The sequence below is a fragment of the Toxotes jaculatrix genome, chromosome 1 (genome assembly GCF_017976425.1).
Source record: "Toxotes jaculatrix isolate fToxJac2 chromosome 1, fToxJac2.pri, whole genome shotgun sequence".
NCBI lineage: Eukaryota > Metazoa > Chordata > Actinopteri > Toxotidae > Toxotes > Toxotes jaculatrix.
Window position 1 is genome coordinate 2,264,464 of NC_054394.1, and position 20,474 is coordinate 2,284,937.

The window sequence follows — 20,474 nt, forward strand, 5'->3', positions numbered from 1 at the left end:
TTGTAATTACAGAGGCAGAGTTTTTAAGTAGCCACTTTAGACAACTTGGATTGTAAGTTCTCTTTTTGAAGTGTGGGAGCTCTACGTGTGTGTGTTAGTGTTCATGTGAGTGCAACTGACAATCATGTCTAAAAATACCTCGCACAAATGCATCATAATGATATCATACTTGTGACCCTATTACACGTTGGTGGAGGGAAATGCAGACCTACATCAGAGATGAGCCATGATTCATTCATTCACGATCCATTAGACTTCAGATGGATGTCTAAGACTGTTATTTACAAAGCTGTCCAGTTCTTGACTATCTTCTGGGGAAACTAAGACCACAATATGTCTGTCTGTGTTTCAAGCTGCTAAACTCTGTTCACTTCAGATCAGAAGGAAACCTGGGATTTCTGGAAGAACTGAACAAGTACAAATATGTTTTACTGGACAGTTCATTTGGGATTAATGTAATAACGAAAACATAGCTTGCAAACCAGAGTCTGAGCCATGTGTTCATCTTCTGGTCAGCTGTCCTTAGATGTGACATATTCCTAATTTCATGAGTTTAATAAAGTTTTTGTCACTGACTGACTGACTGGGCTTAATACCTTGGTTAATTAGCAGTGTTAGCATTTAACGTGCTAACGAGCCTCAGGAGCTGTTAGCATGGCTGTAGACTCTTAGTCTCGTTTACTAGTTTCTAACATTTCATAGATTCAAATATTAATCACTCTGGATGTTAACATGGCTAATGTTTGAGTCTAGAGTACTCTACTCTAAAGGCAAAATAAACTCCCCAAACTCAACGCTGGTGAAACCACAGGTTTTCTGACACCAAAGAAATGATGTGGATTTTGTTAACACACACCCACACCAGGAAGGCTCGCACTTAGTTAGTTTTGGCAGGATATTTAACAGAAGTGCATCAGAAAGACTGTCCCTCGTGATATGAGCACAGATAGTTACCATCAACAGAAGGGCCTTGGTCTTTTCTACAGCAGGGAGAAACACAGGGATGATTTTCGAACTTGTAAATAACAAATTATTTCCATTAGAGAGAGATTTGGGATTTACAGTTGGCCCATTGATAATCCATGGGCCCACTGACAATCCAGGCCAATTTATTATCATCCTTCTCATCAAGATTATGTTGGTCCTCTGAGGTATAAATCTGGAAGTATAAGGATCAGACAGAGCAGTGTTATTGTTGGCTGAGCTGCCAGTGGAGTGTATTCTGCCTAGTGTCGTGTGAAGATCACCTCCAGCTAAAGACAGTGTGTCTCAGTCTGTGGTGAGAGGCACACAGACAGCAAGATCAGAGAACTGAAACAATGAGATTATGGCAAGATGTAAACACACGAGATCTAAGCTTTGATTCTTCTGATAATTTTACATTCTTGCACTCTATTTAAGGACCTTCCTAAATTCACCACCCATTACTTACAGCTGAACCTATACAAAAGCTTGACACTCAAAAGATTAGAGGCATTTCCAGGTTGAAGATGGAAGAAATTAATTCCTACAAGTCAATGGGATAAAGTCTAAACTAATCTGTCACTTGCTGCTACTGATGGTTCCACTGCTGCTGCCCATAAAGCAGTGACCAACACTTGGCTGCTCTGAGACATAGTAGTTACACTCTGCAAGTAATCTGGGTGCTTGTGATTGGATAATTGGATGGCTGTTGGTGTAACTATGGAAAACGTGAAAGAACATTTGACAGGTGGGCAGTGACTTAATTCTGGCAGCAGTCACTACTTCCATCACCTCCACACACCTGGCCAGTCACTGTGTACTGTGGGTTTCAGAAACCACTCTACTTCCTGCTGCACCAAGCTTTTTGTTTTCTTGCATAACAAGGTCAGAGCTTATACACTAAATATCAACACGGAGTTTATTCTACATTCACATAATAATCCATTCCACATGAATTGGCTGACTAACGTACTGTAAACTTGTTATGCTTCTCCGTGTTTATGAGGAAGTCCTGTGCAGCGGAGCATATGTTCCTCCAGGCTTAAACGTATAAGCTACACAGTAAAATCTTCTGTTAGTCTTAACAGCCTGAGTAAAGATGGTGGACAGCACACTGAACAACGGCTATACTGTATTTACAGTTGCATCACTGGGCAAACCCTGAAATCCTGCAAAAAAAAAAACATCTTGCATTCCTGTACCAGAACAATAAATCAAGATATTCTGCAGTTATTCTGGAGACAGAAAGACGTGGGCAACAAGGACAGTAAATGCACGCTGAAGACAGTGGACTTCAGCTGGACTTTGACTCCACTGAAACCTCATCAGCTGGATCATCATGCACTACTTTACTCTTTGTTTACACAACAGTTTTTGGAGACTTTTCTCCCACTATGCAATGACAATGGTCCCAGTTCCAGTTGTTAATATCAAACATGTTTAAAGTAATCTTTTAGATTTGGATCAGAGGACAAATGATTCCTTTAACCACACCCTGTATGATTCCATCTCCCAACTGTCCACAGCAGCTGACCCAGACTGAGAGAAACTCAGTCCAACTTAGACCCATTAGTCATGATGCACAAGCAGAATTCTAATCTTCTCAGTAACTGTCCTGTGTCTCTGCTTTAACTAGTTTAACTTACACACTGTCCTGAAACATATGCCACTACAAACTGTAGCAAGAAGCAGTTTAAATGGAATTCATAAGGAGAGGGATCCTTCATACTTGCTGTGCTCACCCTGCCATCACTCTTACAGCACCTCTTCCTATCACACCCTGACTCCTCTCCTCAATCAAAGTGGATAAAAATTTGCAAAAGAGAGTTGAGATTCCACAACATTAATATTTCAAAATCAACCCTATATATTTAAAACGCCTGCATCAAGAGCGACTTCACAACTAAACAGGATTATGAATCATAATCAAGACATTCAGCTGGTAATCATGCTACATAGGAGGCATCTGATTTGCATAATGAAATCACATAGTATAATGAAGCCTTATTCTTTAGCAGTTAACCCATGTGGGGACATTTGAATAGAATCTGAAGGCAGTCTCTACAAGAAACACTCATGATCCAGCTAACTCAAGACCAGTTCAGACTGTACCTCTTTCCCAATGCATCCTGGGATGCCTGTCAGCCCCACGACCCTGAGCTGGATAAGTGGATGTTGAGAATAGATGGAAGTTCTTTGTCCTCCAGTAATCTATTCAAAGTGTCAGGTGTGAGGGCAAATAATTAACCTCTAAATTATCCTCAGCAGGCTAAAGACGTACTTGAAAGGCTGGAGCGTGTGTCATACGTGATTTCCAAACACACACACTGTTTTCAATTGTCAGTCACACACTGTGTTTTTTAAGGTATGCCAATCGTCGTTTTAAAAGAGCAACTTCCCACCGTGTTTTAGCTTCAGAAAAATACTTGCCATTGCCACGAACACTAGACTTGGACAAAGTATCAATGATATCAGTGATGATATCTGTAAAATCATTTTATTATACTAACTCTATTCTAGCAACTTAACAGCCAGGCAGCCAGAAGTGTTCCACTCCCCTCTCTGCTTGAACATTTAAAGTCTGTTTCATCTCTGGTCCATCAGTGATTCTTTGTGCTGTCAGAAACGAGCTCTGTTGCACCTGTGACCACGACCAACAGTGTCACTGTGTACTCACACACCCCCGGAGTACACTTCTGCATCACCATAGCACGTTGAGAGTTTCATTAAACCGCAGAAGGAACAAAAGACATTCAGCTGCTGTTAAGTCAGTCAGATTATTCGCCCTGTGTGATCTCCACTGCTCCGCTCCACTCCACTCTCTTCAGCTGCCTGCTGTTGACTCTGTTTTCTGTTGTGCAGTAACGGAAGTGACTTTGACTTTCTTCTGTACGACAAGCAAACAGACTGTGTGAGGATTTTTCAGCGTGCGTGTGAAATACATTACAGCGTGTTGTAGCCTAACCATCGTTACTGGCTTTGAATTTTCTGTGTGTGAGGCTGAGAGGTAATGATATAGGCTGTGGATGGAAATATCCCACTGGACATGGGGGAGCAATTCCAGACCATACCAGCGTGGAAAAAGATGATGTTCTTTTATTATTGGAAATTTCCTGTTTAAGTAACCATCACATGGAAGAAGAGTTAAAGCCACAGTCAGTAGCTGCAGCAGAGCACATGATGGGATTTGGATGTGAAGATGGAGAGTTCAGCTCTGGTCCCATTTAATCTATGGTTACGCAGTGCTAACCATTCTTCAGTGGTTTCTAAATAATAATATAGACACAAATAATTGAAAAATCATTAGTGGCCAACACATAATTAATTAACTGATGCTTAATTCTTTCTCTAGGTCTTTAGAGTCACTGGAAAACTTTCAGTGTGAAACATCAGGGCAGGAAGCGTTGAGTTCATTCACAGTAGCTTAACACTGACTGAGAAAATGACTGGAAGTAATTAAAGATAAAAAAAAAAAACAGATTTGCTGTTAAAAACAGAAAGTGAAAGCTGCAGAGCTGTGAGTACCACAGGATTCTGATGGAAATGTACATTACACTGAATTAACCAAGATCAATGAGATTCCACTGACAGCGAATTAAAATGGGAGCAGATCAGAAAACAGGGAGATGACTGAGTAAAATATTTTTTTAATATTTAGGAATTAGGGATGAAGGCCTGTATTTCATAAAAGTCCGTTTCAAATAAAGGCCTCATTCTTTGTTTTCCATTTGTCAATTTAAAGTTTATTTAAAAACTACAACCTGTAAATACTACAACATATTTTAAAGCCTTTTATAAAATGTCACAAAATGCCATTTAAGAGTGTAGAAATATAATCAAACTACATTGTATTACTATCATTTTATTTATTTATTATTTATTTATTTTGCGACTGTACAGCAGAGTAAAAGCATCAGAGCTGGGAGCTGGGAGATGTGCCCCTGAACAGAATTTCTACCTCAGTAATGAGGTTATAATTGGAAGCTATTGACATAAACACTTTTTCTGTGTCTCTCTTCCTCTTTGAGCCCCGGGCTACGAGGACCTGCAGAAGCAGATCCATCATCTAAGTAGCTGACTAATTTACTAATACACACCTACTCTCTTCTCATACACAACAGGATTACAGCCAGCTTCTGTAATACCATCAACACGCACGTGCACATTAGATTGCGTACAAATCCATGAATGCCAGCCTGCATACACATCATTACAGCCATTGATTTGACATCAGAATGAATTATGAGCTGGAAGAGTAGAGCCTCCATTTGGCTGCTTCAGTTTATTGACAACAGCCTTTTATCGAGGAGCGGTGGCAGCCGCTCGACACTGAGATGACCATTATCCTATGACTGTCTACGGGCTTTTGAATGAGGAAATATCTCCATCAGACAAATAGAAGGTAATTACAATCTACCACAGAGACGTGAAAAGAAAACTGTATGCTCCTCTCCTTCAGTGGATTACTGTCAAATGTCGGAGGCATCACCCTCTCTATCGACAAATGCTAATGCCCGCGCTGAATGCCTGCAGTCTTTAGCTGCTATAACCGTATCAGCAGTAAACGCTTAGGAAAATGTTTGGCTCTGTCGAGGTGTGTTTCAGGGGCGACACTTCAAAGCCATGCCTCAACCATAATCCCGCTATTCTGACTGAAGCCTTGTATGTGTGAGGCGAGACACAATTCCCAATTCAAGAGGAAACTAACTTCATGGCAAACAGCGTACTCTTCACATGACCCACCTGTTTTCATACACACACTGCTGTTCTTTTTGGAATGTCATCTCCCTAACCTTAGGAGGACACACACTTACAATCACACGCACACACACAGGTCTTTCTCTAGTTGTGAGGACATTCGCTGACATAATGCCTTCCCTAACCTCCTATTCATCTGTAAGCCTCACAAATAAATGCCCAACTTTAACCCTAGCGATGGTTTCAAACTAAAAATTACAACCAAGGGAAGAAATATACACACACAGTCTCTAAATTTCCAGTGTGCTGCTGAAAACCCTCCTTGCAGCATCCAATCCAAGCAATAATACCATACACTGTATAAGACATGGACGTACCACCCGTGACGTCACCCATTGGTTTCGGGGAGTCGGTTTTGTGACCAAACCATGGGTATTTGAGCTGGATTTTAGTGGGAGTGTACTTTCCATATTTGGAGGAAGAGGAGGTCACTCTACGGGTCAGCCGGCCAAGAATCCGGCCACTTAGCTCGGAGCAACAGAGCTAGCCTAAGGCTAATTAGCTAATCAGCTGGCTAACAAGCTAAGCGGCAGCTACACGCAGCTACATCCACCACACGACAGTCCCCGAGTCCGACCCGACTAGCTCGACCCCGTGTAACCGCGACACAGAGTATACAACAGAAATCATAATGTTGCTGCTGTGTTTTAAACATGACTGTTTCAGATAGAGAGGTTTTAGGTGGAGCTGCAGGGTTTGGTGGAGTTGTGGGGGGAAACTTTTTTCTAGCCTATTATTTAACTGTGAAACAATCATTATTTCATATTGATAAAATATATTAAAAAGTTAAAAACATTATTATTGTTATTATTATTAATGATAACGATAAAATAATGATGATAATAATATATTAAAATATTTAATATCTAATATTTACCGGTTTTAACCGCTGCCTCCACCCACTATCCACTTACAGTTACAGCAGCCGCTTACTGACGGAGCTGCTCTGTCCATGCAATGTCGGACTTTTTAAACAGAAAAATGAGACGAAATAAAAGTATAGCCTAGTATTCCCACAATAAACGGACTCTGAGAGCACGGAACACACCGCAGCAGCGTTCCTAACATTAGCTGCTCCGGTCCTCTATCTGTATCAGCAGCGACCATAAATCGACAATTAAGTCATAAGCTAGCGGCAAAATATGCCGGTACATGCTAATTACTGCAAACATCCAGGTAAAATAGTGAGAAATTTACTTACCGAAAAAACTGCAACACAGACTCCTTAGAAGGTTGGTTAGTACAGTCTACACTGCAACAAGCCATGCTGTCACAAAAACCTATCCGAACATTGGCAAACAAACACGGACACTGCAGCCCACGTCAACCGCTGGAGGCAGCCGGAGGCCTCTGGATGTAGCCGCCTAGCCCAGCCGATGCTTTAGCAACGAGCTAACTGTCAGTGTCTGTCTACGGGCTGTCACTCAACGCCCCAATTTATTAAGCCTAAATAACACTAAAACTGTTGTGGTACAAAAAAATTCACCCCCCTCACAGTGGAACGCAGGTGGAAACTATCAATAGAGACTAGTGCTGCACGATTAATCTAATCGCAATCGGGATATCACGCTGTGCGTTTACGTAACCGCATAAAAGACTGCGATTTGCGATTAAATGTAAACCAATGTGGATTAATTGACGCCACATCCACAGCTGTGGGCAGCCGCAGGTGTGGTCACGTGACTACCCGGCTTTCAGCAAACAGTAGTGACCGACATGGAAGCTGAGGAGGAACATGAGGGACAAGCTACGGAGCCCCTCTAGTGACATGGTCAAAAAGTTTAATAATAGAAAGTAGCTATTACGTGCGCACGAAATACTAATTTGTGGCCACGAAATAGGTATAATATGCGCACGAAATACTAAGTAATACAATTAGTATAATTCCTGGACAACTGGGTAAGCAAATCGAGCGCACCGTCACTACAACCTGCCCCGTGAGCAGATCATTGCAGGTTGCAGAAACGGTGCGCTCGATTTGCTTACCCAGTTGTCCAGGAATTATACTGATATTGACTGATAATGATATTAATAGTATTAGGCGACCCTGAACAGCAAGACGTGCAGTGTAAAACCTGCAAAGCTAAAGTCGCTACGTCCCGAGGTAATACGACCAATCTCTATCAACATTTGAGACAACACAGAGAAAAATTCGACGAGCGCATGCAAATAAAAGCCCAACCAAGTAACGTGAAAGATAAAACTGAAAACCGTCTGAAAGAACCACAACGTACAATCACGGATACATTTTGAAAATATTTATTTTTTAATATGAAATTAAAAAAATTAAAATGATATTAAGTTATTTGGAACTAACAGTCTATAATCTTAAGGTTTTGTATTTTTTTTGTGTCTCATTATTCTATGTGTTGTCCTTGATATTCAAGCAAGTGGACTCATGACACCATTCATTTATAATATCGTAATCGCAATCGCAAATCGCAATATTGTCCACAATAATCGCAATCGCACATTTTCATCAAATCGTGCAGCACTAATAGAGACCAAAAACAAAAATGTACCAGGCTGTAAATATGTTTTTTTAGGCTGTAAAGTTGGCTATTTTAACATGGGGGTCAATGGAGTTTTGCTTTGCTCACTTCTGGAGCCAGCCCCGAGCGGCAGCCGAGGAACTGCAGCTTTTTGAACGCGGAAGTGATCCTCACTGCTGAAACCTACAACTCCCCCCCTTGAATAATACACTTTGACTGAGACTGCTGAACTGTAAAGGGCCAGTTCACTCAAATTACAGAAAAACATATTTTCTTCTCTTACCTGTGGCAGTTTCTGTCCATGCAGATGGAACTGGTTTTATCCCAGTGCAATCCCCGGTATTTACTGCTTCTCCTATTGTTTTTGCCATAGTAGAAAATAACACAGACATTTTTACCATCATCGCATTAACTCTACAGCTCTCCACTGGGTGTCCAGTGAAACTGCTCAGGTTAGCAGCTCCTCAAGGCAGGGTTTACTGCACTTTTTATGGACACCACTGAAGTTTTTGAGTAGCATCTCATCCTCACCTTCATCCCACTGCTGCACACACACACACACACATACACACACACAGATTAGCCAGTGCCCAGCAATGCGGGGAACATGAGGTCATAGCACAGCTGGTGAGCTGCATATAACGGCTCTCTTTTTCTGAAGTTTTAAATAATGGATAGTAGTTGTGATAAAAACTGTTTGCACTGCAAGCGTCCTCACCATCACCCCGACGTGACTGACCAGCTGAGAACAGATGAAGAGGTTTAATCAGTTTTTCACCACCAACATGAATTCAAAACAGGGGGAGTTAAATCTGTGGCTGCTGTTGATGAATATGTGAGGCGAGAGGCAGTTAAAGCCCCGAATAGCTGGAAAAGACAAACAAGACTGGTGGTAATGGGACGTGTGGGGGTGATATTCTCCTCTGAACTAATCAGAGCAGTCAGACCAGGCAGTCCTCCTCTGATATGATGATATTAAGTCTCCCAGGTCAATGTGAAAGCTATTTTAGATAGGATCAGGCTAATGTCACACATTACACACACTATAAAGGGTGACTCATCTTCCTCAAGTGGGAAAACTCTTATTGTGTCATTATTGCAGCCTCTGTGCTGTTGCACATACTCTGACAGAAGAAAGTCAAGGCCTCCTGTAGACTGCAGAAATAAAAAACCTTCCAGGAGGTGAAGGCAGGGCTGCAGTCAGTCTGCAGCCATGAGAGGTGCAGAGAGAGAATGTTAGAGAATTTCCAGTGGCCCAAAAAGCAGCAGCTACCATCTGTTCCTAAATGCAAATGTGTGATTCTGTGATTTTTCTTTGACTCGACACTCTCAGTTGCGTTAATAAGACAAATAATAAAGTCAGACATTAGCTGAAAGTATCAGAGCAAGATGTGATAAATTTAGCATCACTCAGCTTGCAAAATGTTTACAACCATTATAAGTTTATAACAATAATAGAAGTGGTGTTCTGCAGCAGTATTATGAACTGTCCATAGGTGTAAATGTGACTGTTACTGGCTGTTTGTCTCAAGACCCTGTACTTCAGGGCTTTCCTCGTGATCGTAGGGGAAAGTGGGTCTTGTCCGTTGAAGTCCCCAAACATTCTATCTCAGAGATTACTTTTTGTATATGTTGCATTTGCACATTTTTCTATTCACTTACTTTCTATTTATTACTTTTATGTTTACATTCATTTATTTCCTCTTCCCTAAATGTGTGCCAGTGTTTAAAAAAAATAAAATAACATTTCCTGTGGGGATCAATGATGTGTTCCTGATTCCACTTCTGATTATATGGTACACTGGCATCATTGTAGTTGGTTACCATGACTGCTAAATTAATGAAATACATGAATATTGATCCTGTTTTGAAAATGACAGTAGTTACCTAAAATTGCCTGATATTACTCACCTGCTGTTATTATTTTCACTGAAGTCTAAACAGATTTTTAAACTTTAGTGCTTCATCTGATTCACTAACATTTATTGACCGTTCCATTAAAACTGTCACTGTCACTTGACACTTAAAGAGGGATTTGAGTTATTTACTATTTACCTGAATAAAGCTAATAATAAAATCAGGGGACTTCAGAGAGACACTGAGATACAATGAATTTTACTTTCAAGTATGGATCATGCTTCAATATCCTGTATTTCCCATGATGCAACTCGATAGCTTCTTTTCTTAGATCCCTCCTGTCTGGTAAATGCCCACATCTTTCAAACTCCACATGCCACTTTGTAACACAGGCTTTCTTTAACCCTGGTGACATAACCATGACATCATCAGGGTCATTTTCTCAGACACTGTAAAGCTCCTGTCAGAGTTACAGTAGCTGTTATCCAATCATTTCTACTGACTGAATAGTTCTCGCAATGACTAGTAAACTGAGTCTGCTGTGCTCCTTTAGAATGACAACATTTACATTAAAACAACTTTGGTTCACAGAAACAGAAAATGAGTGGCTGTGGTAAAAGTTCCCAAAGTCCAGACCTCTGGGACTGCAGCGACAGCCGCTGTGGTGAGTGTTAAAAATATTAATGGAAAGTGAACTTGCTAAAATACTCTCATTACATGTGACTAATCACATCGAAATCAGCTTTATTATACTTGGTACCACAAAGTATTTTTAGCGTCAGTCCAAAAATACATATCAGTGGGAGGCAAGCAGGACAGGACCTGATGCTGTGACAGCAGCCAGGAGAGATGACTGACAGCCAGCAGACAGATAAGAGATGATCATCAATGGCAGATTCACATGTTTTATTCAGCACACAGCACAAAGGACACACTACACAGCATGTACACCCTTTGTGTTAATGGATGAATATTAAAAAGTATAGCCCACTGGGAGTGTGTGATATGACACATACTATCCTGCATCCAGATACGATGTGTGTGTGTGTGTGTGTGTGTGTGTGTGTGTGTGTGTGTGTGTGTGTGTGTGTGTGTGTGTGTGTGTGTGTGTGTGTGTGTTTTGTGATGAGAGACTGACAAAGTAATTTCTCTGCATCCTGAAAATAATCCCTGTGGAAGGACTACAGGTCTGACAGCAGCTCTGGACCGGGCAACAGAGAGAAAACCCATGAGAGAGAGGGAGGCAGACATGAATAGAAATTAGAGGGGAATCCAGTAAAATAGAGGGAATACATAATGTCAGTGTGCCTCTGTCTTCTGTTTATGCTTTAATAAAAAGAAGATCAGATATCCACTGAGCTACAGCTGATACCAAACTGTTGTCATATGCATTCACATATCTGAGTCTCATATTGAAGCTACCAAAGCCGCGCTCACATTTTCATTACATTCTATTTAAAGCTCCACAAATCAGGGTTTTTATATAAACAATGGATCATGTGGTGATGGGATGGGTTGCCAATTATCCTCATGTCACTGAGGATCAACAGCCAGGTTTGCCAGCTTCCAGCTTGTTGCCAATTCACCTTGTTCCCTGGTCCATATTGTTGTGAGTCTCAGTGGCCGACACATCCACATGAACTGAAAACACTTCCACACGTCCGCATGTTTCCAGCCAGCTGCTGTACATGCAGCTGTACTGTCACTGCACAGGCTGCTCTAATTATTTGGTGGTCACATTTGCAAGGGGAAGTTTCACATCATGTTCAATCTGAGGTCTAATGACACTGAATCCTGGTGATTGACGTGCAACAGGAGGACAGAAAGACGACTCAACTGGAAGGTCAAGTTGCTCTGTTTCTGCTGAATGTGGAACCTTTCTTCTCCTGTCTCCCCTTTACCAGTTGTCTGTCTCCTTCCAAGAAGTAACTTGGAGGATAGAGAAAGGGCAGTGAAGGACAGAGACAGACCAGTGGATAGAACTGGGTCTGTTTACTTACATTAAGTTATGATAACAGCTAAAGTTCAGGAGAAAGGTCCACACTTGACCACTACAAGCAATCCTCCTCCACAGCCTCCCACTAGGCCCCCGGGTTTTATTTACCAGGGGATCTACTCCCAATCATGTTCCACCTCAGGACTCTGAAAACAAACATCCCAGAGTCTTCCCTCCTTCACAGTCAACCTCTCTTCTGCTAAAACAACCGACTGCCTTATCTGGCCCTCTGAAAAACAAGCTTTCACTAATTCATTCTCTCAGATAGTTCTCCATAAACAAACTAAGGCCTGATACAGATCTGGTACTTGGATTGTGGAACCATTATACAAGTCTGCATCCATTACAAGCAAAATGACCCTATCAAGCTTGCAAGTTTCATGTGGCCTGAGCATTAACGGGTGTGGCTTTTAAAAAAATTGCCAACAGAGAAAAAACTTATGGAGGGATGATGGTAAAACAGGAGAGGAGAAGACGGGGAAGGAAAGATGGAAGCGTTGAGTTAATGGAAGGTCATGTATGACCAGTGATCATCCACCTTGTCTGGACAGACAAAGCCAACAAAGCTAAAATACTACAAGTACTTCAAGAGAAACTCAAACAAATATGACACCACAATACCAGACACACTGTCTGACTGACAGGTGTAACACAACCAGAGCACTTCAGAGCAAAGATGGCGACACTATCACACAGAAAATGGGGATACTGAAGATGAAAGGCTGTCGATTTAAGCCTATCCCGACTTCAAGCCCCAACACTTAGAGGATTTCTCTCACACTTTTATGTTTGTGCCTTATTAGTCCCCTTTAAACACACACACACACACACACACACTCATAAGAGGTGGAAAACAGCTTGCTAAATAAATAAATACTCTTTCCAGTATATTTATACGACTGTCCAGTGCCAACCCTTCCACAGAAAGCAGCTAATGGCTGCTCCAAACGTTAATGGGAATGATTATTGATTTGGACAGAAGAGAAAGAGGCAATCATCATCATCTATAGCTTTTTGTGTTTCTTGCCAAAAAAAAGCCATATTTTAACATACAGCAGCTCTCCGCCTGCTGCCGCATCTCTCCCTCTCACACACTCACCTACACACACACACACACACACACACACACGTAGACACACAAAAGGGTGTTCTCTTTGTTAACCCGATCAGTGTTCCTTGCTCAAATGTATGCTCTGCAAATGTTCCCTGTCTCAGGCAATCTGACTGTGGTTTCAGGCAAAAAACAACCACTGCTCTCACTTTAACCTTTATTATTCATCATCTCCATAACCAAAAGCATACACACACACACCTAAACACACACACACACATACACAAATCCTTCCATATGTGGATAACGAGGCTTGCCTGTCCAAACACATATCTTGGCACATTTGAGGCAAGGCTTGATAAACAAGCAGGACTTCCAAGTACTGGGTGTGTGTGTGTGTGTGTGTGTGTGTATGGGTGTGTGTGTGGGTGTGTGTGTGTGTGTGTTCAACCACCATTAACACAGGGTCAGTGCAGTGGTATCATGTTGAGATCTGCTGTTTCCAGAGCTAGACGTGCTCCTTTATCTCTGTCGACAGCTCCATGCCTGCTCTGATTCTGCTTAAAATCTACTAATCACTGCTGAGACATTCTTGGCCTGTTGCATAAAGGCCCTGCAGCAGCTTCACGCACACTTGAAGCTACAAAACAAAGCTACATCAGTGCTCCATGCTGGAACAAAAGACTTTTCAGGACAGAACTAATATTTTTCCCTCTAAAGGAAAACTCCAGCGTCTATCCTTTGAGTATCAAACGCTCAACCTGATCGGGTTGATCGGCCGCTGTAGCCTGGATTCACAGTCCAGACAAGGTTTTGTTTTGGAATCAGAGACATTGTGAAGCAAACCTGTCAAAACTACAGTATCAAAACTATCATCCAGCTGATAAATATTTTCAAGTTCAAATTCCAATTTCAATTATTGCGTGATAAATCCTTCCACAACAAGAATGCTTACTTTCCTACACAGTAGAAAAAAGAATAAAACTGCACACACAGCAGATCACAGTAGATGTTAACTAATCCAGCGTAGGTCGTGACTAAAAAGGTAACCAGTTGTTTACCTGCCTAAAAATAACAGCTATAGTTACATGTGTTGAACAGGTGCTAGTTTGTGGCAAAGATGGTTTTTTCTTTCTTGTGTTCTACAACATAATTTGCATGTCAGCTTTAACCCATTTAGCAATGTGCTGACAATATGTGTGCTATTTATATCCGTCAGAGGTATTTCCTTTGCCTGCAAAAGGTGGCAAACCCAATTCCTGCAAACCAAAAAGTGGGTAAACAAGAATTCCACTGGGTGTATGCTGCACTACACCCCTCCTCCCAGTGCTTTGATCTAAATTAGACTCTTGGGATCCAAACAAAACACGGTCTGGAGGACGTGGCTGCATTGTGCGATTTTAATGTCAGCTTTTAAGCAGCTGCTGTATTGAAATTTTTACGCGGCTGCATTGGCACATGGACATGGAGGTAGAGGTGGATATCTGTCTGTACGTGGATCACATCAATCAACAAAAATAACAGACTCGCACACAAGGCGAGAGCAGCTGTCTGTTGTAGTGCCAGGGCAGGGCCTGGAATCAATTTACAGCCAGTTATCCACGCAGGCCCTTCACTGCTATTTTATTTCATCAATTAAGAAGATTTTTGAAAGGGGGGGTGTGAAGTTGGGTCTTGCCACTAGTGTTGCAGGGAAGCAAGTACGGGCAGGAAAACAACTGTTCTAAACTATTTCACAGGTCATTAAGGAGTTGATGGATGGGTCACAAAAACAAAACAAAAAAAAAAAAAAAGATTCCTAGATTCTGTCTGGAAAACCTCATCTACAAATATGGAGCTATTATCCAGAGCAGAAGAGAAAGCAGAGCAGGCTGCAGCCGGTAGGCCTGACCGGAGGGGAAAGAAATTTTCCTCTTTCAATTGAAGCTAGTGAGCCGAGGGTTTCCTCAAGTAAACTGTGGCCTTTGGCTGCCGGCCCGTTCATCCACGGTGGCAGCTCTCTGCCAGTTCTTCATTTTGACTGTATGTCTGTGACTGTATATGTGGATGTGTGTGGAAACTCCAGCCTGTGCTGGAAAGTTGAGGCTTTTTCTCTGCCAGGAGTTGTGTTCCACACATTGGAAAAGGATTGCTTTCAATAGACATAATACAAGAAAGGCCAAAAGGTTTAGGGTGTGTGGGTTTTCGAATGTGTGGAGGTCCCTCGGTAGCTTTTCCTTGCCCACTTGCAAGGTTTAAAATTGTTTCTAGATGATTAAAGTAATTTGGAAAAAGAAAATACAAAATAAAAAAAATACTTATCTATGACTCATGTCTCAAAGAGGAATATTTCATAACTATCCATATGCATGCATTTGTTTATAGCTTTATCTATATTTTATTACATCGTAATTTCATTACTGTATTTTTTTTTTTCTTTTTTTAGAGCAGCTTTATTTATTTTTGTTTGTTTGTTTGCTTTTAATAGGTGGTGCTGTTCTCTCCGTGGGGTAAACTACTCTCATCATCATCACGACAAAGTAGGAACCACCTCCTGTGCAGAAAGCACTCAGGAGGGGGGATCTGCTTCACGGTGTGAGAACATTTTACAGGCTTCTCACTCATATCATACTCCAGAGTGAGCTGAAGTTTGGCCAGAATTATTTTACTGATATTTTCTCTCAAACAGCCACCCTTCCTTCCTTCCTTCCTTCTTGCAGGAATAAAACTGTGCAGTTTCTTCAGTCAGTATTTCAGGTTCAGCAGCAGAGAACTTTCACGCTCTTTTGTGCACCATTGCTGCCAGATATGCTCAAGATGCATCTTTAACTCCCTAACATCAGGTCTTAATTAGCAGCAGTACATTCAAATTAATTCAACCGCAGCTTTGCTCATTTGCATCATTCATACTTAATGCCCCGCCAAATTAAGATTCAGAGACACAAAATGTTGTGGCCTCGATAGTAATTTGTGGTAGGCTTGGGAAGTCTACGCCCTTCAGCGCTTAGAGCAACAAATGTCAGAGCTTTCATGAACTGGATTAAGCTGGATCACCATGCAGTTCCATCAATCAGTATCTGCCCCGTCACTGCTTCAAATCAGCTCTAAGTTTTACTGAACAGGAACCTGTGGCCACAAACGACTACAAGACAACAGATGCTCTGAGTCAGTTGCTGTTAAAGATGTCATCAGGCAAACTAATCGACCCTTTTACAGCCTGGTAGGAAAAATACATGAATACAGGTGTAATGCAATCAGAGCATGATCCGATCAGAAAGACTACATATGACGGTGATATCACTCAGGTGTAAATCTATGCACTATGAGCATGTTCTTTTAAAAAAACATAATTGCTGGCTGGATTTCATTTCATTTCTTTTTTTTTTTTTTTTAAATATAGGTGGTCCTCGTGGATGCTGGTCATACAAAGCACACCACTGTCACACCAGAGACCAGAGTTCACATCCTGACCCCATCTGTGGTTGGGTTTAGGCAGCAAAAGCCCTTTGGTCAGGGTTAGAGAAAGTTTGTGGTTTTGGTTAAATGTAAATGTTGTGCCTGAAGTCACTGGGAACTTTTCCTGCATTAAACCAAAGCACAATCTTTCCATAACCTTAACCAAGAGCTGTGAGTGCCTCATTTTTTTTTTTTTTTTTAAATAATGCTGTTGTTGTACTGCAAGGTCAGATATTTTGACAGAAAACAAATACGTTGTCTGTGAACATTTACTCTTTATGTTAATTGAAAACATAATCCGGTCACCATTAGGTTTCCTTCAAAACATATTTGCTCTTGCAAATTAGTTGAATAGGCTCTGAACATAATTTCTAGGTAACAGGGTTGAGCCACTGGTCACAGGAGACTCCTGTTGTTTTTCATTTCCAGCAGCAGGTCAGCTTTGTTTGTTTGTTTGTGAGCAGCAAAATGTTTCAGTCTGTCCAACACTGAGACCGTGTGCAGCAGCTGATCTCAGACCAGTCGCAGCAGATCAGACACATCAGAGCAGGTGCAGATTCATAAGTGATGCAAGCCTATAATAAGAAAAGGAATCTCTTAGCCTCTCTCTCTCTCTCTCTCTCTCTCTCTCTCTCTCTCACTCACACTCACACACACACACACACACACACACACACACTGTACGAGTCACACTCACACACATTAAAAACACAGTTCTCGCAACAGCTTGTACATTTGCAAGTCAGCTGTAGATGAAAGGCAGTGCCACTACACCACAGCTTGTGTAATCCCCACTCCAGCTTCACACACTGGGAGACAGCTCTCTCTCTCTCTGCTGGTTCATTTTCAAGATTTTCTCCCCTTTCTATTCTCTGTTTTCATCATCAGTACCCACCAGACTGACAGCCTAGTGCTGACTAATATTTTGGTCTCAGTTGGTTGTGTAACCTTCAGTTTTTACAGAGCAGGTCACATTTTTTTTTGTCACCCACAAGAATGCCATCCTCTTCTTCCTCGCCCTTCTCATTATCATCATCTTCACTGCCACTCTTCCCAAACCTGCTCCTGTTCTTTTTTTGTTTCCCCTCCACAGTATTCCCCTCCTCACCATCATGTCATCCTCTCTGGAGGACGCTGAAGGTGATAAGGGAAACAGAGGAAGACAGCAGTGAGCCACAGGCAGCTCCGAGGCATCATCAATTCATCAGCCCGAGCACAGATTCCACTTGATCCCCACAATTTGCAGGCACAAACACAGACACGCCATCAGCTGTCTGTACCACGGGTGACTTTCCATTGCAAATGAAGACAGTGTTGAAATGGCAGCACAAGCACACTCAAGGCACCAGGCAGGTACGCAACCAAGGAACTGAACAACCATTATCAGAATATCACAGTACAGACATCACGCCAGTTTAATACTGTGTACCGCAACTACAGCGTTAATGACATGGAACCAAACTGAAATCATTTCCAGGTGTTAGAGTGAAAACCATATGTATTTAAAATAATCTAAATCAACACAAGGCACCTCCAAAGAACTAGGCTAACTAAATATCAGTTAATATTGGTGTAAATGATAAATTCATTCAAATTCAATCATTCAAATAAAGTTAGACTTAAATACAAAAAGGTGGAAGGTTTAGGGATGAGTTGCAGTGGGGGGGGGGGGGGGGACTTTGGACTCTTGACCTCAGCAGCATTTCTAAAAATTCTAGCTACAGCACTGATGTACAAAAATCTGTACAGACAACACAGCTGAGAAGCATCATCCCTGCACATATTAAGAAGGGAAATGGTCCACTAACCTGTTGGAGGGAGACTGGAGGGCACAGTGCACTTGTTTTCTCTGGAGCCGAGTGGGAGCCGCTGAACAGTGCGCACCATTCATAGAGCGGAGGAGCAGGGAAACGACCAGACGGCTGCTGGAAGAGACCGGTGATCTGGAGGCGAACAGCAGCGGGATGGACAGATGCCGACCTGCACAGGCTCTGTTCTCAGAAAAGCAGATTTCCCCCCTTCTTTGTTTAACACAACCACCTCTCACGCTCAAGTTGTTTTTTGGGTTTTTTTTTTTTTTTTAAAGCTCCGTCAGGAGCCGGAAAATAAAAGAGCAGTGTTCTGGCAGCATCTTGAGGTAAAGCCACAACATAACACCGCTGCTGCCCTCACATTATCCCTGTGGACACTCTGCTATTTACACTCAGTCTCTGAATGTCAGTTCCAGCCTCACTCTCGGTGCGACGAACGGAAGGACAAACTGTGTGTAGGACAGCCGGAGAATTCAAAGACGGTCTGCCCGAGCGGCGCTATCAGCGTGCACTGACCGGGAGTCCACTTACCTTTGCCCCCTAAAGTCGTGGCAAGGCAGGCGGTGTGGGTTCAACAGTCCGGCACCCACACGCTGTCAATATACAGCCTACGGACCGCGACCGTGGCTGTGACATGCCGGTGAAGTGTGCCTCCTTCCCCCAGCTGCACGCGCTACCCAGCACACCTGTAGCTCGCAGCGGCGAGATTACGCCACGGAGTAAGCTACCCACTCTGAATGCACCCCAGTGTCAATACAAACACATACAAGATGCTCTCACCCCTGGAAAAAAACAAAACAAAAATGTCCACAGACACCTACCGACCTGTAAGCATAGATCCTAATCCGTGTCTACTCCTGGTGCCGGTGAGACGCGCAGCTCGGAGCAGTGCAGAGCGGAGAGGAGCACAGCGGAGCGCTGTTCATGTGTCAGCCGGTGCCGGAGCGCAGAGACGTGGCCAGTCCCTGTCCGAAGCGCGCGGTGCTGCGCCGCATCTATTTACTCCAGCTGGAGGAAAGACACGCCCACTGCGTGTGTGTGCGCGCGCGCGCGTGTGTGTGTGTGTGCGCGCGCGCGCGCGCGTGTGTGTGTGCGTGTGTGTGCGTGTGTGTGTGTGTGTGTTTGGACGGGGTATTCCTAATTCTCTGATTCCTTGAAAACCAATTTGCAGAGGTATAGGCAGGATTTTAGAAACACCTAAGTCAAATAGAAACATTCATGAATAAATACATTACACAAATACAGGTAATGTTAGAGGATAATAAATTTAATAATGATTTTAAAAGACGACAAATAAAAAGGAAATTAAGACAGAGAAAAATGACTAAAACGTTCTTATGGATTGTTGAATATCTCTTAAAATCTAAATGCAGTTTCTTCATGCAGCCAGAGACAGCCTAACTCTGGTAAGGAAATTGTGAACGTTTTTTTTTTTTTGTTGTTGTTGCTGTTGTTGTTTTTGTTTTTTGTCTAGAAATGTTCAAGTTCTTCTTTGGTCATCTTCTGCGCTCAGCCTGTAGAATATCCACCAATCCTCCAGTTCAAATCACAGAAAACATAATGTGTAGCTGTGCTTCAGGATGACACAGAGAAGTGTTTTCTGATGTGATGCCCTCATCAGCATGATGATGTCTTTCATCAGTCACTTCTAAATCAGCCTACAAGTCACTGGTGAGACTGTGAGATCGTGAAATAAATAAGCATATGAATAAACTGTGTGAAATATGTAAACGAACAAACAACTTGTGAAATAACTGAAGAAATTATGAAAGATAAACTCATTATAAGCTACAAAATATATTTCAACATTCATTTTCATAACAAGTGAATCTTACTTTACTTTGTCATTAGATTTAGAAATGTTTCAGACCCGTTTTTCAATAAATAAACCACCTGTCGACAAATAGTAGTGACGTTTTTGGACAAACCGTAGCTCCAGTCGTTGAAGAGAGTCATTAGTGTTGCCCCGTGAGCTCGAGACATATATAGCTGAAATCACAGACACCCACTGTCTTTAAGTTTTGTGCAATGGCCCGTGTGTATACAGACCAGTTGGTTTGCTGCCTCTCAGGATAAAACCATACTGCAAACTGTGCATATATTCAGACCAG

The 20,474-nt window shown here is 42.1% G+C and overlaps 1 protein-coding gene across 2 annotated transcripts in view; it reads right to left on the reverse strand.

Moving 5' to 3' along the window:
* Positions 1 to 19,317, reverse strand: part of LOC121179337 (cell migration-inducing and hyaluronan-binding protein-like) — a 140,703-nt gene extending 121,386 nt beyond the window's left edge. Inside the window, exons 1-2 of one of the 2 annotated variants that reach the window (XM_041034137.1) lie at positions 19,189 to 19,317; positions 18,361 to 18,543 (exon numbers count right to left, since the gene is read on the reverse strand). The gene's annotated coding sequence lies outside the window, so the exon portion shown is untranslated. The remainder of the gene's footprint in view (positions 1 to 18,360; positions 18,544 to 19,188) is intronic. The other variant, XM_041034128.1, reaches the window with a different exon arrangement.
* Positions 19,318 to 20,474: the final 1,157 nt, after the last annotated feature.